Source organism: Malaclemys terrapin, chromosome 1 (assembly GCF_027887155.1).
Source record: "Malaclemys terrapin pileata isolate rMalTer1 chromosome 1, rMalTer1.hap1, whole genome shotgun sequence".
In the NCBI taxonomy this organism is placed as follows: Eukaryota; Metazoa; Chordata; order Testudines; family Emydidae; genus Malaclemys; species Malaclemys terrapin.
The window spans coordinates 92,195,154-92,201,322 of NC_071505.1; the positions used below are offsets into that span (position 1 = coordinate 92,195,154).

General features: G+C 41.9%; 1 protein-coding gene across 2 annotated transcripts in view; it reads right to left on the bottom strand.

Moving 5' to 3' along the window:
* The window catches only part of TNRC6B (trinucleotide repeat containing adaptor 6B), a 211,491-nt gene extending 205,604 nt beyond the window's left edge, over positions 1 to 5,887 (bottom strand). For both annotated transcript variants that reach the window (XM_054031143.1, XM_054031135.1), the window contains exon 1: positions 5,751 to 5,887. The gene's annotated coding sequence lies outside the window, so the exon portion shown is untranslated. The remainder of the gene's footprint in view (positions 1 to 5,750) is intronic.
* Positions 5,888 to 6,169: the final 282 nt, after the last annotated feature.

The following is a 6,169-nucleotide window of genomic DNA, read 5'->3' on the forward strand; positions in this document are numbered from 1 at the left end:
AGCTGCCTAAAAAATAAACTATCACCCCTTTATTTTTCATTTTGACTTCTTATCCTCTGATCCACTAATTAGCTTTTTTGGCCTTTGATCCTCTGCATGTATTTTGACCTTCTTGCCGCCTACCACTTTATACTTTACACTTTCATTTTGACCACTCTCTCTCATGGCATTCATCTTCCATTATAGTTTATAGTACCTTTCATTTCTCTTCTCTAATCTGATTATATCTTTTTCCACAACATAAAAAGGCCTCACTGGTTAAGAGGTTGGTTTTTTTCCAGTTTCTAGTTATAGTCATTTAGATATTTAAAGTTTATTTATTTTAACAGTGAAACACACTCAGGGGAAAAAAAAGTTTTCTTTCCACATCTTAAATAATCCACCACATTTTCACTCATCTATACAAAATAATTTAAATGTATTTCCTGGTTTATCTGATTTCTGACTACAGAGCCTGCCAATCCCCAGAAATGTAATCCATACAGACTTGGTGAAACTAGTAAAGGTCATCTCCATAGTTCAATAAACTGTAAACAAAAAGTTCATCCAAATGAGATTACAACCCCTGCACTCATGAAAACATAAAAGCTTCAGAACCTTCTCCCACAATGTCCATGCCATAGGACAAAGTTAACAGTATCCTTGCACTCAGTATGCTACTGTGAGAGGGGTAATGTGAAGACTGACTGTTGTTTGTATATTGCTTTAAAAACACAAAGCATTGTCTAAATGCTGTATATTGTTATTATATGTCCATTGCTTCACAAATGGAATGAGCTACCAAATGCTTGCAAGCAAGTGTATCTGTTGCTCTGTGGATCTCGTAGCTAAGAATATTTTCACTATTTGTCTGGAGGGTACAGAGAAAAGACCTTTCTAAAAGTTATTTACTTTATTTTTTTTATATCAGGAGAGCACCTTTTATTACACATTGATATGGAAGGGAGTGGAGAAATCAGAGGATTTCTGACTTGTACTCAACCAGTCAAGGCCTAAACAGAAATCTCTCTACTGGCAGCTTCATCTGACAGCAACTGCTGCCTAGAGTACTAAAAGCATCCCTATTTCTATTAGCTGGGCTGTAACAAAAAGATTTAGTGTCAAATCCTGCAAAAAGCAGTATTCATTTTGTTCACTGCCCCACACACAGCCTAGGAGACGAACTGTAGAATGATTTTTTTATTAATTTGTGGAGAGGAAAAGAAGAACAAAGAAGAAAGACAATTCAGGTTAGGTTGGCTAAGTATATCCACAATTCAGCCAGAAGTCTTAACAGATATTGTTCTTTCCAGAAGAAGATCTTGAGCCGTAGGCTCTATTACACATCACATTGTCCTTCAGTGGGACAATCACTGGAAGTATGCTTTATTAATACAGCCTGTAATCCATGTGTTTATGATTAGAAAAATTATTACAATTCAAGAATGCTTATTTTCTTGTGATTCCTGTCCCATGAGAATACGCTCATGGGACAGGAATCTATGCCAATATTTCTCAAAACAATACTATAATCATTAAAAAAGAATGTCAATGGACCATTTAGGCATAAAAAGTGACCTTCACAATTGTCATAAGGTGGAGAACGTTTTCTAAAATCTAGAGTTTTTTTAAAAATAGCCAGTGTTAGGACAAAACGACATTTGGTGGTGTCAGATACTTCACATTAGCTCTGCAGCATTTGTTATAATATTCTTAAAATATCACTAGGAAGATGGACCATGCTAGTTCACCACAAACAAAGATAGAGATATTGATTCTGAATTCAGAAATAAAAAAGGAGAGAAAATGCTAAACAGTAAAGTTAAGATATCAGACAAAAATAGCTGTAACTTTTTTAAAGTATACCAGAAGTACAAAGCCTGCAGAAGCCTTGACTGATCTGTTGATCTATTAGGGAGTATAGCAAGCAACTGAGGATAAAAGACACTGCAGAGAAGTTAAATGATTTCTTTGCATCAGACTTCACTACAGAAGAAATCAGGGCAACATATACACTTACCAGGTAATAAGCAGTAGGTACAATCAGAATGATGTATAAACATAAGTGGTGATGAAACAAACAATTTAAACAGCAACACGTCATCATGCTCAGGTGTGCAGCCAAGTGTTCTACAGGAACTGTAGAATTAAGTAGCTGAACTGTTAATAAAACAGACTCAGGGCTTCATTCTAGGATAACTTCAGTGCACACCAGCAGGGTCGACACAGACCAATTAACATGCAACACATTAGTGCATATTACCCCACTGTGTAAACAAACCCTCACCATTTAAAATACTCTCCACAATCTCATTAGAATACTATAATTAGGATTTTTTTTTTGTTATAAAGACATTGAAGATGACCGGTGTGAAAGGATTATTTTATGAGCTTGGTTTGACAACTTAATTACAAACCCAACTCTTTTACAAATGTGAACAGCAACTCTAATTTCACTAGAACAAGAATATTTAAACAGGTTCCTTTTTTTTAAAAAAAATCTGAATTAATTTTATTGCAACTTTCTATTGTGTGCCATCCTTTTTTGGCTTACCCTTATTGTGTGCTTCTATCTTTGGCACAACAAAGTATTCCCAATCCTTTTGTGTGAGGCAGTTTTGCCACACTAAGGCTCCCTTGGCCTCAAAGTCTGCCCCCACCCCCCATAAGTTCTTTGTGTAATTTATTTTATACTGCCACTAATTTTAAATTTTCAAACGCACTGCAAATTTTTATACTGACAACAGTGTAGGATTTATTGGGAGAAGACTGGAGGTTTTGACAGCTGGATAGGGAACAACTGAGGTTTTTGGTACCCAAGAAGGAATGCAAGTTTGTTTTAGTTCCTGTTATCCACAAGGTAACTGATGATTCTGATACTAGCAAAAGACCTCAATTCTTTCAACACCTTTTGGAAAGCGAAATGGGGTTGATTCCTAGTTCCACACCTCAGAAACCCTTAACATCAGCTAGTTTGGCCCACTATAGCCCAAACATCTGCCACTATGCAAAAATGACAAACATTTTAGCTTGATGTTTTTGCTAGAGTGATCAGCAGTGAAACAGACAACATTGACATTTAAATGGTTTATATTCCACAGAGGTGAATGAAAGTTCAGACAGCCTGAAACAACAGTGAAGTGTGAAGACTCAGCTACTACTTTGGCTCATATTTTGAAGGTTTAATTTTAAAATGAAAGCTTAGATTTTTCTGCCATAATATGCAGCAATATAAAAATATCTGCAGTAGTATGGAACTATATGTGCCTGAGGATCCTGATTATTCTGTAGGTAATGTGTCCCAATTTTTCCTGTGCACACCTAACAGCCATAGTCTGAAAAGATTCCCAATTCTGGACCTCCCATCAATATCTCCATGTGGATACTAGAAATCAAGACTATGCCTTCACTGACTAAAAAGGTGTGCTTTTACAAGCTAAGACCCATTAGCTATTTTGCTGTAAAATCCTAGTGATGAGAAGGCTATGTAGTTTTTACTGGGATGTAGGTAGGCGACGTCAAACCCAGATTTGGGTGGGTGTGTGGGTGGGGTAAGTATAATCTTTACCTCACCTAGCTATATAGCTTGCACCGTACCTCCACGAGGACTTTACAGCAAGATAATGAGGCTTGGCAGAATTCAATTTTATTTTATTTTTTTTAATAATTTCTGTTTTTATTTTTAAGGTTTTTATTTTTATCAATTTGAAGTTTCACACATTTGGGACAGTATATGGGGGTCAGACAATAATAATTTAATTACATGAGACGCCAAGATTAAAAAAAACAAAGCTTTATAAACTGTTAAAACACAAATTGTCTAACACTACGTCAAAATACACAAAGTAAATATCCTTAAATTGAACTCTAGTAAGTTCTCAAGCAGACTTTCTTCTTTGCCTATCTAAATTTCAATTATCGATGAAAATATTTTTTGACGGTTTGCATGTGTACGAGAAAGTTGGTATTTCCCCCAAAAAATTTAATCTCTCCAAGCCTAGAGATAACTACACCTTGCTGTAAAAAAAAAAAAAAAAGGGCAGCAGCTGACCTTTTTGGCAATGAAGAGACCTCCCAAACTGCTGTTGCAAGCCTGTAAGGCTATGTCATCACTACGTAATTAACTCCTCTCCAGTTAGCCTAGCTCCAGCGAGAGAGCCACACTGTGAAGTACCATGCCAGCTGAACACAGAATGATTACCTTACTTCACAGAATATATTTTACCAGTTTATGAGTTGCACTAACTAGAGCTGTAGCCTATACCCCTTGATAGGCTATTCAATTAAACTGTTAAGGGCTAAACAGATTTGTCTTATTCTGAGTACATGAATACACCCATCTGCTCTTGTGCATTAGTTTACAACTGTAAAGTCACACAGATCTTCAAAATCAAGGGACTATACAAGCCATCAAAGACTATTACCATTTTTTGCAGCATCTTTCAAGAAAATCTAGAGTCTTGTTAAATGCAAAGGCAAGATACTCATGATTCTTAGCTAGTCATACAAGAGTTTATATTAAAGATACACTTCCTTTCTTAAATATAAACATAGATGACTAGAGAAACTTGAAGCTGACAATACTCTGCAAGCAGTATATATTTCTTCAGACTGCTCAAAATAGTCTGCATATTAAAACCAAAAGTTTAAAAAACAAGATATACTTTTACATTAAAAAAGCCAAGGGGTCATACCATGTCTGACTGTGAATGCAAATACAGGGCCACAGCATGACCACTTATCTCTAGGTTCAGTTAAATAAATAAATAAATAAACAAACACACACCTCACAAACCTAGATGACCTCAGTTATGTCCTATTCCTATTTAGTCACGTATAATAAGATTATTAACATATTAACATATGGAGCATCACAAAGCACCGTCTTGCAGGCTGAGTTAAGCAGCACTAGCAATTTGTCTTCTCACATTTTCCTATGAAACGAACAGCTCTGAGAACTGGTTTGAACTTGGGACACACCTCTTAAGTTCGGTCTCTCCTCCCGCCTACACACACATTTTAACTAGCACCATATTAAACAAATCCAATGCGGTTTGCAGTGCTATGAAAATAACCTCGGGAGTTTATCCACACTCAGCGGAGCAGGCGAATTTCAGCCACTAAAGGTTTATTAGCGGCTTGTTCGCATTTGCGCTCAGAGAGGCTCCTAGTCGCTCCCTGGGGGCTCCGCTCTAGTCCCCGCTGCTGGCGGCCTGGGCTGTGCCGGGGGTCAGGCGGGATGCTCCGCGGGTCCCCTCTGGCCTCGCACGCCGCGCCGAGGATGCGGAGGCTCGTGCAGCGGGCAGAGAGCGGCGCTGCAGGCCCCATCCGGCCGCGGGCACACAGGGCCCCAACCCCCGCCCTGAGGGAAGGAGACCACGGGCTCCGGGCCCGTTTCGCCTCCCCCTGGCGGAGCCCGAGGCTGCCCCTCCCTCCGCACGGGGCGGGGCTCGGCCACCAGTTAAACTCCCGGCCTAGACACCCCCCGCCCCCGAGCGGCCCCCTGGCCCCGCGCACGTTGAGGGCAGCGCCTCAGTCCCCAGTCGGGCCGCCCCCAGCTCCGAGGCGGGAGCGGCCCTGGGAGACCCCTGGCGCGGCGGGGGAAATCGCACCTGGGCGGGGCCGGTCTCGAGTCCAGCCAGACCCCCGCTGCCCCTGGGTGCCGGGGAGGCGCCTGCCCGCGGGAAGAGAGGCAGCGCGGGGCCCCAGGGAAGAGGCTAGCGGAGACCCCGCCGAGTGTCTGTGCCCGGGGGGCCCTGTCCCGCACTCACCGCCGAGGAGCCGCCGCCGTGGTGCGCGTAGCCCCCTTCTTCTCGGCGCCGGGGGCGGCTCCTCCCGCCCGCTCGCTTCACCCGCCGGGGAAGCGCGAACCCCTTAAACTGAAAACAAAATACAATTAAAAAATAAAAACTTTCCTCGCCGCCGTCTCCCTCCCCCCAGGAGCACGAACCCAAACACACCGAGACACGCCTCCGTGCCGCCCCCCGCGCCGCTCACTGGACAGTGTTGCGACGACCTCCCCGCCCATTGGCCTCATTCCCTGCCCATCATACACGTCCTCGCCCCTTTTCACCCCTCCGTACTGTTAATTGGGTATTGCCTCGATGATCTCTCCACCCATTAGCCACAACTCTTGCCTATCATAACAATACCTACCTTTCCGCATCTCCAATTGGGTAGCGTCGTCACT